At 41.5% G+C, this 27,356-nt stretch overlaps 1 pseudogene; it reads left to right on the forward strand.

Moving 5' to 3' along the window:
• Positions 1–1,669: 1,669 nt before the first annotated feature.
• LOC135709157 (uncharacterized) overlaps positions 1,670–27,356 on the forward strand; it is a 72,965-nt pseudogene continuing 47,278 nt past the window's right edge.

The raw sequence follows: 27,356 nt of genomic DNA on the forward strand, positions 1-27,356 counted from the left end.
ATTACGTCAAAAAGCAATTTGACTGGTAAATAAATTTAAAAATGGGATTTGATCCTATATTCGGACAGTATTATAGTGTATTAGCAGGAGCATCGATTGACACTGATAGCTCGACTTTGTTTACCTTTGTTACATTCGACGTAATGAAAATTTGCTCTTGATTTTATGTTTTGACAATTCGCGTCATCGAAGGTACGGTGTCGTCATCTACAGATGTTTTAAGAGCAGCGCTGCCATTTATACAGATTTATCTGTATTATACAGATTTTTTAATCTTAATACAGACCCGATACAGAATACAGATTTATCACAGATTTTTAAATTACAATACAGATTTATACAGATTTTTATAAAATGCTTGAGAAAAAAATCTATATCAAAATAAGTTATCAAGCAGTTCTCACTAATATCAATATATGTAATAATTTTGATATTATTCGCATATCTTTTAGCTCTCATTTTTGTTCTGTTAGCCATCAACTCCATCAAAATGAAATCAATTTGAGTTATCAGGAATAATGAAAACAACATAATTCTTGTTTTCATTTTGTTCTCACCCTCTGCTCGGGAACCTATCAAATTTTCATCGACAATTAATCATGTTATGGTGTTTTTGACAGCATTCACAACCAGAGGACCAACCGCTTTCGGATGCATATGGAGCTGGTAGTAAACGATTTGAGATTGTATGGGGATTTACAGTATTAATTGAATATTTCCAATATAATCATGTATGTTAAATACAAGAAAAGTGCCCGAGCACATTAAAATGGTACAAATACAAGTACTCGTAAACATTTTACTTGCATTGAAAATGTATTTCGTAAGAAATTGCGGATTTTCTGATATTCTCCATACTGCAAAAATGATTTTACCAGCACTGGCGGGGTGACATCTCTCGACTTTTCGGTGTAACTACCACACAAATGATGTAATTAATTGTATTCATCTATATTAAAAATATCAAATAGTAATGAACTCGTGCACTTTTTTGCATTTAAAACTGCTTATCAGGAAGATAATGAATAGAAACTAAAATCTCCATACATTTTCAAACGGCTTCATATCACTCTTATAAATAAGTACGGACGATATCACAAATGGCGCAATTATATCCCGTATGGTTAGTACGATAGCCCGAATAGGTGGTTAAGCACTTTTTATGGTTATTTTGTATGCACTGTATTTGTAAAACAACAAAACATGATTAATTAAGAAAAAAATCGTCAATACAGAAAATACAGATTTTTTAATAGAGTGGATACAGATTTTTTATAAAACCACCTGCCAGCTCTGTTTAAGAGTGAGTGAAGAAAAAGTAAACAAACCGGGGATTTTTAAATACAATTTGAGTGAGTTGTTACCTAAAATTTTAGCAGTATCTCACTGTTTTATGAAGTTATAGTGATAAAATAGAGCTTTGAGAAGCTTTTTCACATCGTTTAACGTTTTTATTTAATACAAATGTGTAAAATTATCACGAAAGAGTAAATCATGCTTAAGGTGATCGCTGCCGAAGATAATTTTATTTTATTTAATGTTGAATGGAGATATTGGTTAAATGTTCTAAAAATGCTCAAAACACGTAGCAACGATCAATGGCATAGCAATACTTAAATGTCGTTTGGAATCTTTCTATTAGAACTGGTGAAAAATAGATATTAAAAAAATGTGGAATTGCCCGGAAAACATGGAAGGTGATGTAGATTGTGATGCTGACGGCGAGGTTCACGACGATGAAAATAATAACAAATCAGCATGTCGAACCGTGTTCATCGTGCCCGGATGCAGCTTCAGATATCGGCCGGGAATATCATTTCATTCGTTCCCAGCGAAAACGGATAAAGAGCGGTACTTGGAATGGATTCAACGGTTGAGACTGAAGATCGAACCAGCAAAGTCCTCTCGCGTATGCAGTTTTCATTTCACAGCGGCAAACTTTATTCCACCCAGTCAGTGTTGGAAAAGTTCGCGATATTTCACGAAGTTCACCAAGGGAAAAGTTCACGAGTCATAGTGAGTTTTCGCGAACTTTTCCATCACTGCACCCAGTAAGTATGCACTATTTACATCGCTTTTTCCTTAATTTAAACAGGCTAAATATATTTTTCATTTATAGCAATAAATCGATCGACTGATAGACTGATTTTGAGGCCATGCGCGGTTCCTGACGAAAACTTACCCGAAGCTCCTATAACGGAAGCCAAAAGAATTCTAAAGAAGGAACGCGCAGAGCGTGCTGCTAAACGAGTGCGCAATAAAAGTACCCTTGAAGATACAATGGAGCATCCTGACCAGGACCTTACTGCTGATGACAGTGCTAACGATCAGCCAAAGCAATACGTGGACAGCGAAGTGCAAGTTGATACATCCGATCTGGACTTCCTTAAAGTGAAGCGAACATCTGCGCTCTCTTTTGGAAACGATGACGATCTATTGGCCTGGACAGAACTAAAATCAAGAGTCATGCTTGAAGCCATTGTTAAAGCTGTTACTCTATTGAAGCAGTACCGTTGTAGACCTCACTCTTCGGTCGCCTTAGAAGAGGAAATATTAATTGTTTTTATTAAATTGAAAACTAATGTATCCTTTCGATGCATATCTGTGCTATTCCGGCTGCATACTCAGACGGTTTCTTCTTGCTTCCATAGAATTTTACCATTCTTAAGCGCTGCTCTGAAACCTCTCATATATTGGCCGACTGAGGAGCAAATACAAAAAATATCCCCAACTACTTCAGGCCTGATTTTGAAGACGTTATCGTGGTGCTGGACTGCACAGAGATCCCAATCATGAAACCAAAATGCCTCCATTGCAGAATCAATACGTATTCACACTATAAATCCCGCGAGACTGCAAAATATTTGGTTGGCGTAACACCTGGTGGAAATATTTCATTCGTTAGTGCTGGATACGGTGGCAAAACTTCCGACAAGCAAATTGTTGTGGAAGAGAAGATTCTAGACTGTTGCAAGCCTGGACAAGCAGTAATGACTGACAAGGGATTCATGATTGGGGACGAATGCAAACAAAGAGGCATTAAGCTTATAAGACCACCCTTCTTAAAGGGTGTCCACGATGAAATTGCCACACTATGAAATTGCTCTAACTTTTTAACCGTTGGGTAGAATTTAATGAAAATTTGGGAGGATTTAGTTCATAGTGCATTATTTACATCCTGCAAGTTTTAAAGTCCTGTGATCAAAACTCGCGGAAATGGAGTCGAAAGAACAGCTCGTGCGTGATAAAATCTTGCGCATTCATCACGAGAACAAGGATCTCTCGCATCGTTCCATCGCTAAAACGTTGGGAATCGCGAATTCCACGGTGTCGCGAGTGATTAAGCGATTCGAGGAACGGTTGACCACCGATCGGAAGCCCAGAAGTGAAGGAAAAAGTATTCCGTACAACACCAAAAATCACAACCGCGTAGTTGGGGCCTTCAACCGAAATCCGAACGCCTCCGTTAGGAATGTGGCTAAGAAGCTGCACCTAAGCCGAAGTTTTGTCCAGAAGGCCAAAACTAAGGCTGGGCTTCGAACGTTCAAGGTACAAAAGGCCCCTAATCGCGACGAGAAGCAGAACAAGTCCGCCAAAACCCGTGCCAGGAAGTTGTACCTCAACATGCTGACGAAAGTTGAATGCTGCATCATGGACGACGAAACATATGTGAAGGCCGACTTCAAACAGATCCCCGGCAACCTGTTTTTCACGGCCAATGATAAGTTCAGCGTTCCGGAGCATGTCCGCACTCAGAAGATGTCCAAATTTGCGAAGAAATTCCTGGTTTGGCAAGCCATCTGCACGTGCGGGAAGCGGAGTGCACCTTTCGTGACCCAGGACACGATGAACGGACAGGTGTACATAAAAGAGTGCCTCCAGAAGCGGCTGCTTCCTCTCCTGAAGGCCCACAACGTCCCAACAATCTTCTGGCCGGATTTGGCCTCATGCCACTACTCCAAGGACGTGCTGAAGTGGTATGCGGACAATAAGGTCAATTTCGTGCCGAAAATGTTCAATCCTCCCAACACTCCGGAGCTCCGCCCCATCGAGAAGTACTGGGCGATTATGAAGCAGCACCTTCTTAAACGACCTAAGGTAGTGAAGACAGTCGAGGAACTGAAGAAAGTATGGGTTTACATGCAAAAAACGGTTGATTCACAGGTTGTGCAGAATCTTATGGCCGGGGTTAAGGCCAAGGTGCGGGCATTTGCGTATGGACTGTAAATAAAAAAAGAGTAAAATGGTAAAATGAAGTTTAATAGTTATTTCTCAATCCCTGATAATTTGATGGCAATCGGATGAAAACTCGAATTTTGCGAATCAATTTTGTGTGTGGCAATTTCATCGTGGACACCCTTTAAATGCTCCCCAGAAACAGTTGAGTAAGAAAGATGCAACCCTAAATATGTCTATAGCAGCAGCTAGAGTGCATGTCGAACGTGCTATACAACGAATAAGGATTTTTTCGTTTTTTAACTCCAAGGTAGACACTCGATTCTTGCCAGTCCTGGATGAACTCATGATTGTAGCCTGCGCAATAGTTAGTTTTTCCAATCATATATTATCGAATAAGAGATTTTAATTGATTACGATTGTTGTTTTTATTTTACTCTTAATTTTTTAATGTATACAAATACTTCAAATACACATTGAAATAAACCTGCTTCAAACTGTTCAACAGGTTGGTTACATACTCTTGATCAAAATCAATTGTAATTATGTAACACTTATTATCAAATTTCCGAATAAATTGCCAGGTCAGCCGTTGTACACTTAAGAATAAACATATTAAACTGCACCTGACAGAAATACTTATGTTTTTTACGAAATAAGAAAGAATTTATAGTTAAATAAGGTAAACTTTTCAATATATCAGAAATGGGGGTGGTTTTACCCGCCAGAGGGCATTTAATCTCAACTACTCTACGTTCATCGACAATCACTCCGTCTGGGGAACATCCAATCCATGGCACATGGCACATGAGGACTGGTATAACCAGTCCACAACGAATGACGGTCTTTCCTGTCGTGTACATATAAGCATTCAAAGCTTTGGCTTCACATATACGTCCGTGGTCAATTGCCGGAGTGGTTAATTCACCAGGAATAATAAGCTTAGTAACTTTCCTTCTCCAGTCTTTTGCTTTAAAAGATTCAGTTTCAAAGTATGTAAATAGTTGGTACGCATTAGAGGCTGTGATCCTTAAAGCTCGTTCTTCTATCCACTCCTCCGTGTTCTGCTGAAGAGTTTGAAGACATATACTGACGCTCTCACGAGAAGACACGCAAATTTTGAGCTCATAAAATACGTGTAAATCTGCTTCCAGAGGCCCCATAAAGTCCCTGTAGTGGAGTTCATTATCCATCTCGAACAGTTTGCGTAGGTGAGTTTTCAATACCGCCGGCGCCGGTGGTGTAGTGGTAAGCGTGACTGCTTTCTAACACCCCAATGGGTCTGGGTTCAATCCCAGCCGAGGTCGGTGGGATTTTTCTGAGGCATAAAAATCTCTGGTCACGTCTTCCTTCGGAAGGGAAGTAAAGCCGTTGGTCCCGGCCCATGTGTGTTGAATGGGTGCGATATCCTACGCAGGTGTGGAAGCTGCTTTCCTGCACATTCGATTGCCGTCAATGGATGGCAATCGATGTCCGTCGGTGATTGGCACTAGATTGCGGAACAGAGACAGACGTTAAATAAAGGAATGAAGAAGAAGAAGAAGAGTTTTCAATACCGCTGAATCAAAGTCTTCATCACATGATACTAGGGAACATAGCGAATCCGAGGAAAGTCTCTTGTTGGATTAATTCGAGATTTAAGAGCTCGTTCACATTACCCGCATTAGTATCTGTTGCATTGTTCTCCATTGCAGAAATAGATGGCCTACCAAAAACTTCAAAGCCCATAGAGCTCTCTGGGAAAACTAGAAAAAGAGAAAAATAATATAAAAGGAAGGTTTAATAATAATAAAAAATAGGGGGAAGTTTGAACAGTCACACTGATCCTCAATACTCACCTTCAGTGAAATGTTTAAAAATATCCGAGTTTTCGGTCTCATCAGTAGTTATAATCTGATATGCTATACCTCGCTTTATGATTGGAGTTTCTTCAACTACAGAATCGTTTAGTATACTGCTATCCACAAGAGTAGTATCGCCTAACCACTTTTCGCAGAAACAAAGATCCTCTAGGCGTGTTGCCTTGTACATATCCGAAGCAGTTTTTACAGCAATTTCACCCCACCTCTGTTTTAAATCAGTCACAGTCAGTACAGGCAGAATGGGGTTCCTACAAACAAAGCAATTGGAATAATTAGTTGACTATCATCAATTACATGCGAACTACTTACTTCAGCAAATGATACAAAACAGCCATGACGTGTTTACACTTTCCTTTACCAGCTTTGCAGGAGCATAAGAACGACCATTCGAGGAATGTTTTCTTTGTCCGGATTTTGATTGTATGCGGTTCTGAGCTGGGTGATGATGATTGGAGGCAGGTAGAAAAAACTCGGAAACCATCACTGTACATCTCTTCAACCCCCACAATCAGCAAATGTCAAGCTTTAAACACCCTTTCGCCTTCAACGACTAAACGGCTTCCTCCGGCAGCGCAGTTGAAAACATCCGTCAGATCCACAAGCACATTGCAGGTTTCATTTACACCCACTGATTGCTCCTGAGAGTGAAAGAAATGACACAGAAAAATGCATAAATTAGGTAGTAAAACTAATTTGCGATCAGAATGCTTTTCACCACTTCTAATAAACATGTTGATTTACAATAGCCGACAGTAATTTTATTCGATAAAGTAAGTTTTAGTTCATATTTATCAGTTTTAAAAAAGCTTATACATTTTTACTGGCAACAACGGTTTGTTTTGATATGGCGAAAATGGTATTTTGCACAACAATAATTATGTAACATTATGCAAAATTAGCATCACGGAAGTTAAATGATTCAGTTTGTACTTACCATCATAGAAATTAATTGAAAAATCGTTCGAAACGGTTCGTTTAAAATCCTCCACTTTTTCAACCTTTTTGTTTTGCTTTACTTCACGCACACAAGCTGCCAAATTTTGCTTCGTAGTCGCGAATGTTGGCAACCGACACGATTCGATTATTATTTTTCACAAAATTATACTAAGTTCGATTTTTTTTTTATATTAATTTATTTGTACAGGTTCAATCGAATAAACTTTACAGAGCCGAGTTATCATTTGCATTATACATGATTAATGTCTTAAATCTAGAGTTAAGGGAATTGAACCGATTACTCGCGGTCGTCTCGAGGTTAGTGGAGATTTACAATTTTTTGGATGGGGAAAGGGAGAAGGAGGTTTGAAATATGATTTATTATACAAATATTTAATTAATCCTTAAACATGAAATTATTTCTATTCATCTTGAAAACAAACATTAAAAAAAAAACTACACGCACAATACACAAACTAAACACAAGGTTAATCAAACTTACAATCTAAGGTTAGTATTCTTAAAGTAAACATATATGAGTTTCATAAACTCCAGATCACGTCTAGCCAAAATATCCCGAACTGGAACATTAGGTTGTCTACCTCGAGCCCGAAGGGCATCGCACAGCTCAGATCTGACTCCACGATGCTTGGTAACCTTGTCCACATTCACAGAGATTGCTGTCTCCCAGCCCAACACGAAACAAGTGAGCGTTTTACGAATAGTGATTGGACATGAGGCGAGACATCAGACGAATGAAGTCTCGACCCACATCCAACCCCTTGAACCAAGGACTCCCTTCACTCCATTTATTTTGCCAGCTGGCGAGCGCCTGTTGACGATAAATGAAGAAAAATTCATTGTAGGCGATTTGTCGATCGTAAATATCGCCTTGCATAGCGCCCACCTTAGCAAGTGAGTCCGCCTTATCATTGCCCGGAATCGAGCAATGAGATGGGACCCATGCAAAGGTGATGACAAAAGATCTTAAAGATAAAGCACTCAGAAGCTCTCGTATTTTCATGAGAAAATACGAGGAGTGCTTTACCGGCCTCATGGAGCGAATAGCCTCGACAGAACTGAGACTATCCGTAAAAATAAAATAATGATCTTGTGCAAGTGAGGCGATCGTTTCTAGCGTATAATGTATTGCCGCCAGTTCAGCAACATATACGGAACAAGGAGCATGAAGCATTCGGGAGACGCTATGAAATTCGTTGTGAAGAACGATCTTGCGGAATCAACTTGGCCAAACTTCGCAGCATAAATTGACGGAACAATCATGGAACGATGATGTTCTGGGATTCCACGAATCTCCCGCGTCATAGATAAATTAAAACTAACTGAATTGCCGAAGTCGGAGAAGCATACACGATGGGGATTATGCTGTGAAGGGCTGACATCCTGAGTTATGTACACGTAGTACAATGACATAAAACGAGTTTGAGGGTTCAGCTCAAGAAGCTTTTCAAAGTTTTCGATTACCAGTGGGTTCATAACTTCACAACGGGTGAGGAGCCTGAGGGACAATTCCGAAAACCGATCCGATAGTGGCAACATGCCCGCCAACACTTCGAGACTCATCGTATGAGTCGAGTGCATGCATCCTAACGCGATACGAAGACAACGATACTGGATACGTTTCAGTTTGATGATGTGAGTTTTAGCCGCCGATTGGAAGCAAAAACTACCGTACTCTAAAACCGATAAAATCGTTGTCCGGTACAACGTTAGAAGATCTTGCGGATGAGCTCCCCACCACGTTCCGGTAATTGTTCGGAGAAAATTGATCCTTTGTTGGCATTTTCGTCTCAGATACTCAATGTGGGATCTCCAGGTGCATTTGGAATTGAACCAGACCCCAAGATATTTGAAAGACATGGAATGAGTGATCGGCTTACCCAAAAGTTGAAGCTTCGGTTGTGCTGGGCTATGCTTCCTAGAAAAAACGACCATTTCAGTTTTCTCCGTGGAGAATTCAATACCTAGCTGGATAGCCCAAGTAGACAAATTGTCTAAGGTATCTTGTAAGGGTCTTTGCAGGTTGACCCCTTTGGGCCCTGTCATAGACACTACGCCATCATCTGCAAGTTGTTTCAACGTGCAGTTGTCACTTGTCAATTGTCAATTTCTCTGACATAGAAATTGTACAAAAGGGGGCTTAAACATGAGCCCTGGGGGAGACCCATGTAACTAAATCGAGAAGCTGTAGAGTTTCCATGAGAAAAGCTCATATGTTTCTCTGACAGCAAATTGTACAAAAAGTTATTAATTAATGGAGAAAGGCCACAAGCGTGGAGTTTGTCTGAAAGGACTTCAACCGATACTGAATCAAAAGCCCCCTTAATATCCAAGAAGACAGAAGCCATTTGCTCTTTATTAGCAAAAGCCAACTGAATTTCAGTGGAAAGCAACGCGAGACAGTCGTTCGTTCCCTTGCCCCTACGGAAACCAAATTGAGTATCTGAGAGTAGGTGGTTCAACTCAACCCATTTGTCCAGGCGAAAAAGGATCATTTTCTCCAACAATTTTCGAATACACGATAGCATCGCAATGGGACGATACGAGTTGTGATCTGACGCGGGTTTTCCAGGCTTTTTAATGGCTATAACTCTCACCCGCCTCCAATCATCCGGAACAATATTAAGCTCCAGGAACTGACCAAACAAGTTCAACATGCGCCTCTTAGCGACGTCTGGGAGGTTCTTCAACAAGTTGAACTTGATTCTATCAGCCCCCGGAGCCGAATTGCCACACGAAAGGAACGCGAGTGAGAGCTCCAGCATTGAAAAAGGCTGGCTGATCTCGTCTACCGAATTCGTCGTTTCGCGAGGAATCATCTGTGTCGGCACGGAATCAGGACATACTTTTCGCGCGAACTTGAGAATCCACCGATCCGAGTACTCCTCGCTCTCGTTGTTTGAAGACCGGTTACGCATCCTTCGCGCCGTGTTCCAAAGCGTTCTAAGTTCGATTACCGATGAGGAATTTGTTCAGTGTATACCACTGATTGAGCGTTTGACAGCAAATCTGTGGATTTTAAGTGGTGGAGAATAAAAATTTGCAAAAACTGAAGAGATTGGCAGTCGGAGCCCTCTCGTCCAAGTTCCATCGGACGGATGTGTCCATTAACATCAATCCCCTTCCGAACGGAAGGTGCACACTGATGGCGTTTCGTCATTGATACGAAACGGATTAGAGTTTAGGTATGTATGCAATTTGTAATAATTTGCAATACGTTTATTTCAGTCGGCGGTAGGCTATTGCGGAAAGTTTTCTCCGGTTCGGTCGATAAAATGGATAATTTTGTTTTATTTTAGCAGAACCAAATTGAACGCGATTAACTGCTAGCAACTGCTAGTCAAGATGCTTAGTGCGTCGTTGACCTGTTCAACAACTCTAACCGCCATCCGTGCGTCGACGACGTCCCCGACGAAAGGCCCCGTATAAGATTGAGGTATTTGGTGATAACGTGCCGGTAATGGTTGACCCTTTAACCACGGTGCTGCAGGTGAGAATGTATGGGACGGGGATTTTCAATTTTGTCATTATATCATCAAATAAACTGAATTTTTATGCAGGCTGCAGCTTTGATGGGTATCGAGATTCCTTGCTATTGCTACCACGAGCGACTGTCTGTACCGAAAACCGTCGAATGTGCTTGGTGGAGATGGAAAAACCTACCGACACGATTATTTTAGCATTAGCATCGAACAAGTTGCACAATATCGTAGGTGGTACGAATTCAAAACTATTAAGAGCAAGACGGATATCTATTACTGGACAGATAGTAAGTAGGAAGTAATTACTATCTCCCAGATAAAGACATATCCCGCTCCAACAGTTAAGGATTGTCCTGGCCACGTCCTTACAACTGGTAGGGATAGGAAAGGTATGTTAGTCCAACATTTACTTAAGAGAGATGCAGAGAACTCTACGACCCCTCATAAATGTCTCGGGAATTTAGGAATTATGTTAGTAGGGAAGGTAAGCCATAGGATACACCCAGTCAGTGTTGCTGGCATATGTAGTTTTTTTTTATTAATGTTGAAATTGCTGTCCGGATCATCTGCTGAAAGATAAGGTTGCTGAAATAAAATGAAAATATAACATAGTGAACTCGCCATCGTTGTCACACCCGTAGCTAATTAAAAGGAAGGAAATATGTTGTGTTTTATCTTTTTTTTTCTTCTATTGATTGAGAGGAAAACTCGCGGGAGTGAAAATAATTGTACTACCTCTTCTCCCGTAGGCCTAAAATCTCTATGTCTTTTCAATTTGAATTATAATCAATTAAAGTAAACTTAAGTTCATGTGATGTGTATGTGTGTGTGTATGTGTATTCAATCTAACCCCCACTGGCCGGCAGTGGTATTATGGAAGAAATTTGCTTACAACAATCCTTGATGTAATAATTTAAAGCAAGTTTAGTCCGGGAGTTAGAAAGCGATAGCTCTACTGCAGATCCAGCAACCCATTTCAGAATGCCTGGTAATTCACGTCCATTCCGAGGTTACTTTCACATACAATAAGCCCCGCGTGTAAACACTACCGTTATCATATGAATAATGGTACTGCAAACACACTTCCAGATTTCGAAATGTGATGTTTCGAAATCTGGCGCGTATTTAGTAATATATGGAAATATGCATTTATGATTGATTATAAATCAGATGGATCTCACCAAATTCTGCCTCCGAAAAAGGACCGGTTTGTTCACTCGCGGTAATCGAAAAAATCTTCCGCTTGGTTTTTACAACCCAACACGAAATTTTGAATCACATTTGAAGTTTTCCATTTGCACCGAATTTTTGCTTGACACCTCATTCGCGTGCATCTTCCGGAAGGCAGAACGCCAGCACCAAGAAAAAAAATACCCAGTGAAACTCTTCTTGGGAGGGAGGCAAAGCACCAAAAACAAGCGAAATGAAAAACCGACCGACGCGACACACAGCTATTCGAAACAAATTCTTGTTCCAGATTGTTCACGTTAATTACAATATCACTAAAAAAAAACTTCTTGAGACGTGATAGATCTTAATTTACACTTATCCACACGAAAAAACTAATATTTGTTTGATTTGATACAATTAAAAAAAATGCGAAAAACAGATGAAATCAGCGCCAGCGAAAACCAAAAAACCTACCGACACGATTATGGACACAAAAGACGAGGCGCAACAGCTGTTCGGACAGCTGTACGCGGTTATCACTAGGAATAAGCCGCTGAAGATAGTGCTAGATGATCCAAAAGCAAATAGTGACATCATTGAATCCAAATGAGGCATTTCGGATGATCAAATACCGATCCCATCAACAGGATGCAGTACCAGGACTCACCCAACTACAAAGAGAAGGACTATTGTCCGGATAGATTCGCCACCAAACTCTGTCTGCGGCAAATAATTTTACAATAAATATATGTGGTTCATAAATTTGTTGCAATAATTAATTTTTGGAACCAAACAATCCCGAATAAATCCCGAAAACCCGATAAAGTAAATAAATCTCTTTTATAAATTATTTGTATACTCACAATTTATACATTTTAATGCATAAACCATTTTTATACTAAGTTCGTATTCGCTCACTTTATACCAAGCTATGCGTCGGTCAGGAGAGTTGCGATTTAGCGTAACTTTTAATCTATTTAGATTTGAAAATCTTTTGAGTGAATACTAGACCACACGCTCGTTCAAGAATACTCTAAATTGAGTGAAAAACCACTCATTTTCATTAAAACTGGATCTGCCCCAATTTGCGTAACTTAGTCAGAACTCAATTTTGAGTGAAACAGGCGTATATTTATGTTCGAGTAATTTATACTCATTTTCATTAGATCAAAAATGTAGTAAGATGGGTGAAAAATAAGTATATATGTAAAAATAATTTCTTTTTTCTTGTTGTGATTGTGAAGTAAAAACGAAAAACATTCTGTTAAATTAAAAAGAATCAAGTGACTTTATTTCATTCCATGCTCATAAACAAAAAATCAACTGATTCTCGATCTTCAGCATGTGCTGCTTCTTTGAATGAGGCGGCGAGTTGACCGTCATTCGTGTGCTGTGATTCAGTGTCTTGTAGAGAACGATGGCCAGAAAATCGATCAACCTAATAAGTCCAGTGGGAACTTTAATTCCGAAGACCGGAAATTTTTTAAACAAAAAATCCATGCCGTAAATGGACGATTTCGCTTCCACGTTAACTTGGTTGCTAATCACCAAGTAAAGCTTTCCAGCACTCATAGGATTGGCAATGCATACGATATGCGGGTGGGGAACACTGTTGAGTGAGGACATGTGATCCATCAATGCATTTTCTGAAGGCTGAAATGCCGTAAAGGAAATGTTCATTGAATTTCACAAATGCAATGAATATCTGAATGTTTCTTACAGCTACACAATAGACCAAAAGATGAATCGCTCGTTCCTCGTCCATCGTCGGATTCAATTTTACTGTTCGGTGGTTTCCACGAACTGGCATCTTGTCATTAAAACTCAGTAATGCCCGGATGTATTCTGAAATTTTTCAAATACAGCGAGGATGTGTACTTACCATCCTGAACCTGAGCGAATTTATGAGAATTCATAAGAGGCATTTGAATAAAATTCCTGTATAATCAGGTGTTAGATCACATCAACCGTGGCTGCAATCTGCTCCATATTTCTTTCAAAATTGTAAATTTTTGTTTTAGATACCGGAAAGATGAACTTCGTGTTTATAACTTTTTCACAAACGCCATTTCGATTTTTGTTTTGAGTCAACTAACAAGCTGAAAACTCATAATTGAGATCCATACTTATTCATTTTTTGTTGAGTTGATGTTACTCAAATTTATAAATCTAAACCACTCATTCGTTGACGTTTCAAATGAAGATATAAAAATGAGTACCCTCGAACGAGCGTGTAGGACTTAATCCATAAAGCACATCTGCCGGTACATGTGCAATGAACTGGATTACCGAGGTGAAGCAATCGGTTTTGTTGAGGGAGTGAAAGCACTGTACGATACAAAGAAATGGTGACGTAACGAATTGCGTATACGTTTTTTTAAACCAAAGCTGGAAAATTTCCATATAAACTTTTTATTATTTATGACCGACCAAGAATCCATTTTGTCAAATTTAAGATAAAATTCACCAAAAGGAACAGCATTAACAACAATAATTCATGATCTGCGCCACCTCTCTTTGTATCTCATTGTGGAAGTGTTTCTAAATGACGTTTTTATCTGTTTGTTTTCATTTTCACAGCAGTGCGTACAAATACTTTCTCGACAGTTTCAATGCACGAAGCTGATTTAATCTCGGATTTAATATCATGAAATCTATGAAAATAAATAAATAAGTGAAACATAATCTAAGTACCGGCAAAACGAGTTGATACACCCTGGAAAGTCGCAACGAAAGTGACGAACAACTGACGAGGTACGGAAGTTGAGCATATTTTTTTAAGGGATTTTGGCGGGAGGTCTCATTACAGTTGTAACAGAGAGAACTTCCGCCTACTTGATTCATTAGGGACAATCGTATAGTTGTCACCATATGTGGCACCACCCACCGATCTATTCGGGGGAGTCCTGTATTTATCTATTTTACTGATTTGCATTTCAGGAAGCAAACGATGATCATGATTTTTATATTTTTACAGATGATGATTCGACCATTGATTGTTCAGTCTGGGGATGGAAAGCAGTACATCCAGCTACAGAATGGCACATATCGGCTGCTTAGCGAATTCGACGAAGAAATTTAATACCTCAATACCAACGGTCAGCAAGAGAATCTTGGCTACGTTCAGCAGGTGAATCCAGCCCCTGGCAGTGCTACGAAAGCCAAAAACTTTCCGACCATTGCAGAAGAATCAAATGATAATTATCTGAACGGAAACATCGAGAGCTATCCTGTCGTTTACGATAATGAAAGGCCATCGGATGAAATGGCTGAAAGATTGGATAGAATTGAAAAGAACCTAAACAAAATTCTTTTCTTCATGGCTGACATTGGAAAGTAGTTCAAAATGAAGCAGCAAGAATCGAAGAACCACGAAGAGAAGCAGCCAAAACAACAGCGAAGTACTGAAGATTTCCAATTAAAACGGTGCAAGATCTGATGTCCATTGAATTTAAGCTGGAAATCCAATATTTTTCCGAAAAACTGTACCAGTATTTCGAAGTTATGTACAATCTTAATGGGAAACGCGAAGGACATTCATTCTTCCACAATCTGATCAGGAAAATGATCGACATATCGGTTTTTGATGCCCTTGCGTGGTTAGATAACACACGGTCCAAGAATGGTGAACCTCCTGTGGAACAAAACCGGAATTTCAAACGGACGTTTCCACGATTGATTAACCTAATCGGAAGTGTACTACGCGCCGCTGACTTTGAATATACAAACGAAGACACCGAGAAAGCATTCAGTGATTTCCTCCGACATAAGAACCGAAATGAAACGCCATATCAATCAGGGTGGACAGCGGCGAGTATCACATACCCGCAAAAAGCGACTTACTTACTTACTTAAGGGTCCTGTGCACCACCAGCGGTGCAAAGGGCCAACGTGAAAGACTTCCAGCCTGGGTGGCTGCTCGCTTTTGCCTTGACCTGGGCCAAGGTCAGATTCCTATCGACTTGCTTAATTTCCTTATTGAGGCTCCGCCGCCATGAGCCTCTGCTGCGATATCATGCCGGATTCCAATCCAGCGCTTGCTTGCAGATTTCGTCTCCGCCCCGTCGAAGTGTGTGGCCGACCCACCTCCACTTTCACTCTCGAATTTCTGTTGCTATCGGCTTCTGATGACATCGACGATGGAGCTCGGCATTCGAGATCCAGTTGTGAGGCCACCAGGCACGAATTATATACCGCAGGCATCGGTTGATGAAGACCTGCAGCTTTTGAGTGTTCTCCGCTGATACACAACACGTCTCGCTGGCGTATAACAACACAGATTACACATTCGAGTTGAAAACTTGGATTTTGGTGCGTTGACTTATCTGGTTAGATCTCCATACGTTTTGTAAACTCGCAAAGGCAGCCCTAGCCTTCTTGATTCGTGCACCTATGTCGCTCTTGGTCCCACCGTCGGACGCTATTTGGCTGCCAAGATATTGGAAACTTTCGACTTTCTCCACTGCTTGCCCCGCTACCGTAAAGTTGGAAGGGTTGCCCGTGTTGATATCCAACGATTTGGTCTTGTTGACATTGATGGTGAGACCCGCCGCAGAGGAGCGTTCGGCTAGGTCATTTGTTGTGCTAGTAGAGCAACATCATCAGCCAAATCGAAGTCGTTGAGATGCTCCATGGTGATAGGGTGCCAAAGCAGCCCACGGTTCGCTACACGGTCAATTGTACCTACCATGATCTCGTCGATTACGATGAGAAAAGTAGCGGTGATAGTATACATCCTTGTCTCATACCAGCGACTACCCGGATAGGGTCGGACAAGGCTCCGTTATGCAGAACTCTGCACGTGAAAGCCTCATACTGCGCTTCGATGAGGTTGACGATTTTATCCGGGACTCCCTTGCGTCTCAGGGCGCCCCACAGATTCTCGTGATTGAGACGGTCGAAAGCTTTTTCGTAGTCAATGAATACCAAATAAAGGGACTCTTGGAATTCTTTGACCTGCTCCAGGATGATGCGGAGCGTGACAATATGGTCCACACAAGATATTCTTTCACGGAATCCTGCCTGCTGCCGTCGGAGAGTCACATCGATCTTCTCATGTATCCGATTCAGGATAACTTTGCACAGAACTTTGAGAACAATACACAGTAACATGATGCCTCGCCAATTGTCGCACACAGTCAGATCCCCCTTCTTTGGGACCTTCACTAAGATGCCCTGCATCCAGTCGGCCGGAAAAGTCACGGTGTCCCAGATATTACAGAATAGTTGATGAAACATTTGTGTGGATAGCATGGGGTCAGCTTTGAGCATCTCTGCTGATATGCGATCGACCCCTGGAGCAAAAAGTGACGACTGACTGATATTTCTTCCGATATGGCCGACCGTGATGATTATAGTGATGCAGGATCGGACTGCTAAAAAGCTGTGTTCCGTACAATATTTTTACATTATTTAAGAAATCATCGATTAGGACCTTAGCGACAGTTTAATTTTCTGGTGATTGATCGTGTCTCGAGCAAATTTGAACTGCACAAAAGAAATTTAGAAAGTGATCTCAGTACCTTTCCAACGAGATAAATGTTCCAGACCCCGAACTGGTCGTCGCATTTCACGGGGAAGTTTAGAAGTTTGTAAAAACTGTGACACATTTTTAATCTTTTTTGCTGACCACTTGGCGTTAAGGTTGTTCAATGTGCCATTTTCCAGCCATTTAGCAATCGCTTGGTGATCCCAAGATCAATTAAGTCTAGATAGAGCTGGAATTAGGGCGTAACAGCCTTTGTAAACAATGACTTCTATCGATGATTTCTAGGAACTCAAGAAACGTCCACGCAAACCAACATAATCGTCGGGTAGGGGAAGTCTTCTCCTACCCGATGGTGTTGTTGATTTACGTTGGCAAGCCTTAACTTTCTAGAAATCATCAAAAGAAATCATTATTTACAAAAGCTGTTACGCCCTAATTCCAGCTCTATCTAGAAGTGTAAGCCATCTACAATTGGAAAATCTTGAATCTTGTCTAATCCATGGATGGACTCCAGTATACTGTCATATTTATGATGATCTTCAATTTGACGAGAGTGAAATCCTTCGTCGGTTCTGAGGGGAGCATTGATTTGTGGAAATATGATTATTTTGGCCGTACTCGAGTATTCGCCTTCGGTCACGCACTTTAAGCATGAGTTGTATCCATTATGACCAATTGTGTGTATTCTATCTAGCCCCCACTGGCCGGCAGTGTTATTATGGAAGAACTCTCTCTACAATGTCGCATTTATGGTCATTGTAGACAGCTTTAGTCCGGGAGTTAGAAGGTTATAGCTCTATTGCAGTTCCAGCAACCCATTTCAGAATGTCTGGAGAGTCACGCCCATTCAGAGGTTACTTTCACTTACAATAAGCCCCGCATGTATGCATCACCGTTATCAAATGGATATTGGTATTACATGCACGCTTCCAGGTTCGAAAATATATTTTTCAAACCTGGCATGTTTTTAGTTTGATTTTGATACATTTTTTATAATAATTGGAAAGCTCTCACCATATTCTGCTCTTCCGCCGTCGTTGATTGCTTCTTTTGGAATCCCTTGGACTTTTTCTCTAACGCTTTGTATTTCATTCCGTGCTTCACCGGAAATTTCCTTCCGTAGATCGTCCTTGGTTGGTTCTAATATGGTTCCGCCTTTTTTGGTCGGTTTCATTGAATTGAATTGAATTGCCATGGTGATCTGGGACGAGGCTCACGTCCAAAGTCGCTGTTTCACCGAGCGCTCCGTGTGCGAAAAGGGATCAGTTTCAAGAAGTGACAGTTTCATCAGATTCCCCAACTAACCATAGTCAAGCAAAGTAAGAATATTCAAGCTATAATGCGACTATATGGTTACTAGGGTACTCATATGGCCGTCAGAATGGTTCATCGGTTGCGAAGTGAAATATTTCTGAAAGTGATGCGTTATGTTTTGATTTTATCCTAACGTTACCTCGATGTTATATCATAGACAAGGATTCACAACACCTACCTGAGTACCTGATGGGCGACGACTCGTTGAATTCAAATCTGCGCCGAACGAAGTAACCGTCTCCATTGGTCTCGGTCCTGAGCCAATCGCTTCCAGTCGCCTTTACGCTCGAAGACACCGAAATCTCTCCGATCGGCCTCTTCCAATGCCCACGATTCGTGGCCATAAAGGGCTACCGGCAGAATCAACGTCTTGTACAGCGCGAATTTCGTTTTCGTACGCAAGCTGCGGGACTTCAGCTGGTTACGCAACCCGTAGAAAGCCCTGTTCGCGGCTGCAATACGCCTTTTCACCTCGCGGGTAACATCATTATCGCACGTCACTAAAGTACCAAGATAAACAAATTCGTCCACAACTTCACATTTTTCGCCATCTAGCACCACTTCACTACCAACACCACTATTGCTCCCACGCTTTTTACCGGCGACCATGTACTTCGTTTTGGTAGAATTTATCGTGAGACCAATCCTTGCTGTCTCCCTCTTAAAAGGCGCGAACGCCTCTTCCACTGCTCTACGGTCGATTCTGATGATGACGATGTCGCCCGCAAAACCAAAGAGCATGTGCGACTTTGTGATGATGGTACCGTTCCTCTGCACGCCAGCTCTCCTAATCGCTCCTTCGAGGGCGATGTTGAATAGCAAGTTCGAAAGAGCATCTCCCTGCTTCAACCCATCTAAGGTCACGAACGAGGCCAAAATCTTGTCTGCAACCCGTACACATGATTTCGAACCATCCAGCGTGGCACGAATCAGTCTAATTAGTTTCGTCGGAAAACCGTTTTCTTGCATTATCTGTCATAGCTCGTTTTTCTTCACTGAATCGTACGCTGCTTTGAAATCTATGAACAGATGATGAGTCTGAAAGTTGTATTCCCGGAACTTCTCAAGAGTTTGACGCAGGGTAAACATTTGATCCGTCGTTGATCGACCCTCACTAAAACCGGTAAAACTGGTATTCGCCGACGAAGGATTCCTCAAGCGGTCTCAATCTGTTGAACAGAACACGTGATAATATTTTGTACGCCGAATTCAGAAGCGTGATTCCTCTGTAATTGGCGCACTCCAGTCTGTGTCCCTTTTTGTAGAGGGGACAAACGAGACCATTCAACCAACTAGCAGGCAATTCTTCCTCCTCCCATATCTTGAGCAGTATACGGTGGATCATCTGGTGCAGCTGCTCACTTCCGTGTTTGAGAAGTTCGGCCTGGAGCCCGTCATTCCCCGCAGCCTTCCTGTTTTTCAACTCTTCTAGCGTTGGTGGGTCCACAGCTTGACCATCGTCGTCGATGTGTGTTCTGTTTGTAGATGCTCTCTCGTTCTCTCCGTTCAGCAACGTCTCGAAGTACTCCTTTCACCTGGCAGCCACCATCGTTTTATCTGTCAGCAGATTACCTTCACGGTCATAGCACATGGTGGGAGACGGCGCTGTCTTACTCCTCACGCCATTGACAGTTGCGTAAAACCTTCGCATATCATTCTGCTCCATACTTTCTTGCGCCTCAGCAATAACGCGTTCCTCGTACTGCCTTTTTTTTCCTGCGATGGGTTCGTTTCTCGGCCGACCTTGTACCGCTCTCTGTTCTGACGGGTACCAGACACCAACATCCGGCTGAACGGCGCCGGTGGTGTAGTGGTAAGCGTGATTACCTCTCACCCCAACAGGCCTGGGTTCAATCCCAGTCGGCGCCGCCGGGATGTTCTGAGGCATAACATCTCTGATCACGCCTTCCTTCGGATGGGAAGTAAAGCCGTTGGTCCCCGGTTCATGAGTTGATGGGTCGATAGGTAGGGTCCAGGTGTGGGAGCTGCCTTCCTGGCACGTCGGTAGCATTGGTGCTCAGCACGGAAAACAAGATCGACGGAAAAAAACAAACCAAAAAAAAAAAAACCAACATCCGGCTTCTGGCGACGTTCTTCTCCTCTGTCACTCGCTGGCACTCCTCGTCAAACCACCCGTTCCGGGGGCGCCTCTGAGCTGTATCTATCATCTCTCGTGTTGTTGTGCTCACCGCTCCGTAGACAGCTTCCCACAGATTGTTGAGATTCTCGTTCACGTTGATTTCCGCTATCCGCTTATTCAGCTTCTGGTGGTACTCTGCAGCAACACCATCTACTGTCAAACGCTGGATGTTGAAACGCATCGATCTTCGGTTTCTTGAACTCGTAACGGTCGATAGACGCGCTCGAATTTTCGCAACAACGAGGTAGTGATCCGAGTCGATATTAGGACCCCTGAAGGTCCTGACATCTACGACATCCGAGAAATGACGACCATCCACCAACACGTGGTCGATCTGGGAGCAAGTTTCGCCATTAGGGTGTCTCCAGGTGTGCTTTCGGATATCCTTGCGTGCAAAGTGGGTGCTACTGATGGCCATATCACGAGCAGCAGCGAAGTTTATCAACTTCAGGCCATTATCGTTCGTTGCAGAGTGAAGGCTCTCTGCGAAAGAATTCCTCTCTTTCGACCTGCGCATTTGCATCTCCGATGACAATCTTCTCGTCGTGTTTAGGGCACTCATCAAAGGTTTTATCCAGGCTTTCATAAAACGCGTCCTTCACGTCATCGGATTTATCTTTAGTCGGTGCGTAGATGTTGATCAGGCTGTAATTGAAGAATTTGCCACGAATCCTCAAAACGCAGATGCGCTCGCTAACCGGCTTCCAACACATAACCCACTTCATCTGTTTCCCAATCACTACGAAACCAACTCCGTGTTCTGCTCTATCGCCACCGCTGTAGTAGATATGGTATTTGAACGATGTGTTGGCGATAGGATTTACCGCCCTGAATTCACGTTCTCGAGATCTAAGCCACCGTACTTCTTGAATAGCAGCCACACTCACATTCATCTTTTGCAGTTCACGGGCCAGAAGGCCTACTCGTCCAGGTTCATTTAACGTTCTGACATTCCAAGAACCAAGTTTCCACTCATTGTCCTTATTTCGTTGCCATTGGGTCTGTTGCCGAAATTTCCGTTCGTTTTTTCATCTTCTTACTTAATTTTTCTGAGTATTTTTATAATTCAGTATGCTACCGTACCAGGGTCGCGATACCTACATCGTGTTGATGGGGCTGCCATCTTAGGTTTAGTTGACACGATTCAAAATTTCTTGTTTCAGCCGCAGGATGCCAGACAGACACTGTTTGAGCCGCACCTCCTGGTGGACAGACGCTCGACGATTCGCACCTCCTCAGCCTTGCTATCACCACGATATGGGTTAATCGTGATGACATTGCCCACACCCCGCTACCAGCACATATATGGGAATATACTGGCTGTCATCCTTTGGTTTGTTTTTTCCGTCGATCTTGTTTTCCGTGCTGTGCACCAATGCTACCGACGTGCCAGGAAGGCAGCTCCCACACCTGGACCCTACCTATCGACCCATCAACTCATGAACCGGGGACCAACGGCTTTACTTCCCATCCGAAGGAAGGCGTGATCAGAGATGTTATGCCTCAGAACATCCCGGCGGCGCCGACTGGGATTGAACCCAGGCCTGCTGGGGTGAGAGGTAATCACGCTTACCACTACACCACCGGCGCCGTTTACTGGCTGTCATCATCCGACACGTGGAAGCGTGAGGTAGGAGCTTGTGAAGGCCAGAGCTATGTTGGACGCTCTTTCCCCTGTGGTCCTCACCATTTTGGGGTGCAGACACAACACATTGAACATTTATCATTGTAAACCCTACCGCCATCTGTCGCATATACTTTGGCACAACGACGCCCTATACGCTCTCTGACCGAAGCGCAGGGAATCACCACCAAAAATCACGACGGCCACATAATCAACACGTTCCCGGGCTAATTCACCAACCGGACCGATCTCTCAATAGAACTACACGCCAAAAGTGCAGCATCCGAACTCGGAGAACGGGGCTGCCGACACCGAACAATGGAACTGAATCTGCGTTGTATAGTTTGGAGGTTAGATTCAAGTTCAACCGAGCCACTCAAGGCAAATACAGGCAAAACACAATACATCACTAAATGATAACTGTATCAACACTTGCAACTAAATTTCAGCACACAAATTAACAAATTTAAAGAAAAAAAGTGTTTAATTCACTTACGAAAAATACGCAGCAAAAGAAAAACACGTCAGCTTTCAAGCGCGGCCTACTGCGATCCTTGTATCCATTATGACCATTTACACCTAAAATGGAAAATAATGTATGGCTCATGTATACTTATCAATATTGGCCACAATGATTGACATGAGCTTTTAAAAGCTGGTAGCCCATCAATATTCACATTTAGTGAGACTTCGGATGGTATATTGGTAACTGTAGATAAACCTTCCGTAACCGATCTTTTCAAACCGTAGTGCCAATAATTTCCTCCGCCATTTTCATTCGAGCAAATTATTGTTGATCGAGGGTCTGTACCAATGTTCTAGCATCCTTTGGCAGAACATTGTTGGGAATAAAGCATTTTAGAATGACAAGTAGCGAGTTAATTGCGGCATGTTTTACTTGGTGCGTTATTGCCCAATCTCTGAGCTCAGTGCACAGTTCATTTTTGGTCAGATGTGTTGTCAGTTTCATCTTCACTTTCACAGCTGTTACCCACTTCCTCCTCAATTAAAGGGCTTACCAACTCTGCTGCAGTTTTCGGTGTACAGCTTGGATTATTATTTGTATAGCCTTCTGCAAATTCACTCTTCTCAACACTAGTTTTTATCATTATTCGTTTTTGGCTTGCAAAGTGACCGTTTCGTTTTATTTTCCGCCATAGTTCTCGATCAGAATCATCCATTTTCAAACTCAAAGAAACTTCAGAAATCTTTAGACATGTATTTTTTTTTTTTTGTTTATTAATTTATTTGGTAAGGCTCAACCGAATTAACTTTACAGAGCCGAGCATTCTTGGTCACTATACAATACATCTTAAAAATATAGTCAAAAGGTACAACACAATAAACACTTTATCTTCCGCTATCCAAAAAGCCTCCTCCATCAGAATTGGAGCCGCTTCCAGTAGTTTCATTGTATGGCAAATTGTTGTACGCCAACGAGGGTCAGAGCGCGTCCATTGCAGCAATGGACGCAAAACGTGGTCAGCACTCACACACTCATCACGAAACGGTTGCTTTCCAAAGTCGACGACGCATCGACCGAAAGAACTGCTGATGAAGAACAATGAGGAGGACCACACAATGGTTGCTGCCGAGAAAACAGACGATCGCGTAGCACACATCGAGAGTGGTCTGCTTTTGTCGACAGCCGAGTGAACACTGATCTTCAGACATGTAGATCTGCTTTGTTTGGTAGTATAATCTCTTCTTATTGAAATTTGCATTGAAAACATGAAAAAGACTTCTTACATAATAATCAATAGGTTTTCTGAAAGTAATTTTACGATTTAAACAACAAAGAGACATCTGCAACCTTATTGTAACGTACTTAACAAGAAGACACGTGAAATCTTACTGCAACATAATGAAACGATTGTGAAAAAGCAGATTGCAAATAGATTCTTCGACACATCTTGGTTCGTCAACTTTTTAGTTACGTCTCGAAAAAGTTGCTCACTAGATGCAAAAAAACATAAGGTTCACACTATGTTGCGCTACAATCACAAGAAACATAATGTTTTATTAAACTCTAATAAAAACAAAAGCAACACAAGTTAGATTGGTTGCTGAAGTGTTTCATACAATACCACGTAGCATATGACTTCATACCAATTTGATTGCAACATGTTTGCTCCTCCCATTTTATGCATGCTTTGAGAGGTTATCCAAGCAGTACATTGAAACTGTTATGTTTCATTATTGAAACCTAAAGTAAAATAAGCAACAAATTTGAAACACTTTTGTGTCAAGATGTATTTCATGTACCATTCAAAAGATTTCTGGGCAACTTGAATAAAAAAGTAAAAAATTGACGATGTTTTCTGTGTTGCTTGGGAAGTGGTGAACAATTAAAAGTTTTTTTTAATATCAATGTTGGTATTTTTTAGTTTTGCTTAGATTGTATTCAAATGGTCAACAATGATGTCGAAGCAAAGATCCGAAGTAGCTACACGAAAATCGACATCATAGTTTATACCACCGACGTTCTGAAAGTAACGGATATTCCATGTTAGTATTGCCCATACTTGAACAAAAAGATTGGGAAAACTATGCAGAACTAATTTGCTGAAGACCACAAATCGATTTAATTTCAGTGCACATTTTTTATATAATTTATTAAAGTTATTTTTAGATGATTTTAATCACTGATTCTCTGCAAAATATATTTGTGTTGGGACTGGTTATGATCACCGTTTATTTGATCTTGATTTGTCGGATTCTGATTGATTGTTTTCGGAGACACTAAATACTGCTACATTACCCAAGTACCAATTTGAGTTTTATTAGCATTCTGTAGACCATGATTTTGAATAGTAGCATGCTTTAAAACCCTCATAAAACTTATTTTGATACTTGGGAATTCATTACGTTTCAATCTGCTTTTTCATTATCACTTTTCTTGAAGATTGAAACTTTTAATGTAATTCCTAGAATTGGCTAAAGCAAATATTAAGGTCACTAAGAGAACAGTTGTGAATAAACTCTACAGTCGATCAATAGAATCAAACCTGCAAGATCCTCAATTTCGTCTCCCCACCCCTGTGTTCAGTTTTCTTCAATCGATGTCACGCACCACATCAATTCATTTGGAATTTTCCTTCATTTGCTGACTACACGTAGGAACTGTATCAACACATCTTTCTCGTTTTTTTTTTGCCGCAAATTGTTCTATTAAAGATAATTGCTTACTTTACAAAGAGTGAAACACAGGAAGCACCTAAACAGAGCACCCCCCACGGGAATAATAGGATTCTAGTCACACTAACTAGGTCGCGTGCCACCACGTTCTTTCAACCTAACATAAAAAGAATTCCTACTACGAAATTCGATCGAATGTGTCCAAACCACAATCGTATACCAGCCAGCACACATCGGAGCTCCGAAGAGACGAACGGGACAGAACCCTCCGTTGAAAGAAAACCGCATGTCTGTAATCGAGACGAGACCAATAATTTATACCCAAACAACGGACGACGAACGGACGTGAGCGTGGACGGCCCAAAGTCTTAGTTCCTCTAGTCGTGCACCATTTATTACCCCCTTGTTTTCGGCGCTCGGTCGGGCGTCTTCCACCCCTCCCGCTACAGAGGCTTTCGGAGGAAGATGGAACGACAAGGCCGTTGTTGAAGTGTAGGTATAGAACCCGTCAACGGACTAATGTCGATGGAAATTTCATGCAAATTAACGCGGCAAACAAAAACATCTCCTCAAATATTTATTCGATAAATTCCTTCGACAGCCACGCTGTTTCCCGGATGGTGATAGCTAGAAGATATATGGCAGCTTGGACGACGGGCAATGAGGAACGATGGCTGGCGTTCGTTTGGAAGATTGCCAAAAAGTGGAAGGAAACGAGCTAAGATGTCTTCTTAACCAACGGCGGAGGAACATTTTTGTTGATACTTTGGTCTAAGGAACGCCAAGTGGACATTTCAGCGTGAAATCACTTTGTTTACTTGGGTTTATGTAAGATACACTCTGTAGCAATCTGTGGAGTTGGAGTCAGAGTCGGAGTTGGACACATTTTTTGGGCAAAAGCAGTCGAAGTTGGAGTCGGTAAATAAGTACCAAATCCGACTATTATATAAAATAAAGTTGGGCAAAGATGTTGAGAGTTAGTGCACGTCCAGTTTTTTGGCTCATGCCAATATGTTAAATTATCTCACATAACATATGTGGAACTTCATGCAAAATAACTGACTAAAAGGTGGCCCCTTTTTTGTGTTGCCTCAGTGGTATAACTGGTATAGTTGGCCATCGATCTGTCACAATAAAATTTTCATGATACCAACACTGAGCATTTCCAAGGACGAATGACAAAAACGTAAACAATGGCTTCTTTCGTAAATTTCTCGTAGTTCTAAGTCAATCCATGTAAGCCACCAATTCTATCAGATATGGGGACTCTCCTTTTACATAATCATCGTGGTGGTTTACTTAAGTGGTTTCTTATTCTCTAAAAATTTGCGGAATAAGCAATTGTCTACGTTTTACTAGATTGAAAGAGAAGCAGATACCGTACTGGACAAAATAAATCATACACTCAACCCAAAAAAGTACATTACATCATATTTTTGCAATTTCAGCAGTATATTAAGAAAAGTTGAAGTATTTCTCATGGTGCATTCAATAAGATGAATGAAAATTGTTATAATATTCTGCTATTTTTGTTACAAAATTAAATAAATAGGGGAATTTACGTATTCTCGTCAATCTAAGCAGCGTCCGCACTTCTATTAGCATTTTTTCAGCGTCACGCACATATATCACGTGTCTGTTTGTTAACATTCATCTGCTGCTTGCTTCTCTATCCATTCCAATCGACAGAATTTTTCAAAACGGTTTGAAAGCGTTTTTACAATGCTCCAAACTTCTCAGGTGATTGTGACTATTGTCGGCAGTCTCTTTTTCTTCGGCAACCTTCTCATTAGAACTGCGTGTTAACCAGCTGTTCTATTATCGGCAACTCGAAATCAGCCCCATTTTGTAGTGCGTATGCTTCATTTGAAGAAAAATCTGGCATAATAGGATTGCTCGGTCGTACAAATATAATCAGATTGAAGCTGAAAGACTAAAGAATCGTTTGGATACATTCAGGGAAGTGTGTCGATGGGAAAACATAGTGAAATTATCGTTTAAATTT

Source organism: Ochlerotatus camptorhynchus, unplaced genomic scaffold, assembly GCF_037179485.1.
Source record: "Ochlerotatus camptorhynchus isolate MF236.1 unplaced genomic scaffold, CSIRO-AGI_Acam_v1.1 ptg000352l, whole genome shotgun sequence".
Lineage (NCBI taxonomy): Eukaryota > Metazoa > Arthropoda > Insecta > Diptera > Culicidae > Ochlerotatus > Ochlerotatus camptorhynchus.